Source organism: Helianthus annuus, chromosome 12 (genome assembly GCF_002127325.2).
Source record: "Helianthus annuus cultivar XRQ/B chromosome 12, HanXRQr2.0-SUNRISE, whole genome shotgun sequence".
NCBI lineage: Eukaryota > Viridiplantae > Streptophyta > Magnoliopsida > Asterales > Asteraceae > Helianthus > Helianthus annuus.
Genome location: NC_035444.2, coordinates 117,872,589 through 117,874,475, shown reverse-complemented (window position 1 = coordinate 117,874,475; position 1,887 = coordinate 117,872,589). Strand labels below are relative to the sequence as shown.

General features: G+C 37.9%; 1 long non-coding RNA gene across 1 annotated transcript; it reads left to right on the top strand.

The window, feature by feature from the left end:
- The first annotated feature begins 1,143 nt into the window (after positions 1-1,143).
- On the top strand, positions 1,144-1,536 carry LOC110871022. The gene is made up of 2 exons (XR_002553431.2): positions 1,144-1,189; positions 1,312-1,536. It is a non-coding gene; the product is annotated as an uncharacterized LOC110871022 (long non-coding RNA).
- Positions 1,537-1,887: the final 351 nt, after the last annotated feature.

Sequence of the window (1,887 nt, the reverse complement as noted above, 5' to 3'; positions counted from 1 at the left end):
AAGAAATTATAGCTAAGTAGTGGAATTAGTTACTTATGTAAGGAATTCCTTTGTTATTGAGGATAGAGCATAGTTGACTAAAATGCTCTTGATAGGTATATCGGGCAAACGACCTTAGAAGTCGTTTGGAAACGAGCTATTCGATTAGAGTAATGTCTTGGACAAGTATGAAAGCGAAGTATAGGGTTTTGTATGTCATAGTCCACTTAATGCGCAAATACCCATAACGGGTCAAAAATAAGCTTTTGAGCGAAATGGGTTAAGAGGATGCAAGACGTCCGAGAATTTAATCTTTTATGATAGGTGCCAATGAAATTATTAAAGTTCATATGAGATTGAGGTCAAATAAACAGATTATGTTGATAAATGCACGAACGGGTCAAATAGTTAGAAAATGATAGTATGTAGAATGCACGTAAGTTAAGAATTTCCTTAATCCGGAGGTAGGATTTTAAGTTAATATGATAGAATGTGAATTTACAAGCATGTAGGAAGAAACGGGAGGTTAAACGGGTAAACGTTTCAAAAGTTATGCGCGTTTTAGTGCGTACGGACGACGAAACGGAACTGCAGAAAACTGCAATTTCTAGAGGGCGTCGCCGACGGGTATGGGGGCGTCGCCGACGGGCTCTAGAAAGTGAATTTTTGGCTGACGGATTATTTGACTGTCTACGGGGATTTTTGGCTACGGGTAATTGCAAGGGCCGTCGCCGACGACCCTAGGGCCGTCGCCGACGCCCTCCCCAAGTTCAAAAACCTAAAAATTTGTTATTTATGTTGATTTATGTATCGTAGGCTTCGGTTTGTTATCCGTGGTCTACGGTGGACTTTCCAAACATGATTTTGATGGTTCCTTAGATGTCTATGGGCTATAAATCTAAGTCTAAGTCCCATGTAAATATTGTATGATTATATAAGGATGTAGGAAAGATATGTACGTATGTGGTTGTGTATGTATGTATGTGTAAAGACATGTATGAGTGTATGCACGTATGTAAAGTTGTAAGAAAGGTATGTATGTATGTATGTATGTAGAGGAGTATGTATGCATGTAAGATGGTACGTGTGCATGATTTAAATACGTAGAGTTTTAACGTTACTAATTATGCGTTTGAGGTTGGTATGTAATGCAGGAACGAGTGCATCGGATTCTTATGAAATTTAAGCCCAACCCGGAATAAGAGGATGAGTAAGGATAGTTGGATGAACTAATGTTAAATTGTCAAACGTTATTCAATCCTTAATTATATGAGATTAATGATATATGATGTTGTCGTTGACTAATGGCTAAGTTGTATGTGATGCCCACAGGTGATACACGGACTTCTTCTGCTACTTAGGAAGTGAAGCGGACGTAGATCGAGTCAAGAGCAAGGATTGCACGGATAGATCGATCATATAGTTGAAATATATAACGTCTAGAAATGTAAATTTTAGTATGAACGTTGTGAATTCTTTTATAGAACGTTTAACATTTTAGCTTTTGGAACCTTCTCGAAAGTAATGTCGTTAATAAGGAAAGAAATTTTAAAGCTCTTTTCCGCTGCGTCATTTTTAAGGTAAAACGTGTTAGGGCGTAACAAAACTAGGTCAATTCAGGGACTCTACTTTTGTTATGAAACACATGATGGGTGGGTTAAAGAAAAGTAATGACAAGAGTAGTTTGGGATTCCAGGGCTTTAATGAAGTCCCACCTCCTCTTAGTCATGATTATTCATTCCTACCTGATGAAGATGAGCTAACAAAGTTTATGTCAACAGCACCAAGTAGTTCCACAGCAAGTCGAGGTGATGAGTCTGCGTGTGATGATGCTAAGAAGAATGATAACTGCAAACCAGTTTTGAAAAGGAAAACTTCACATCCTAAAAATAAGAATCCAACTGTTGT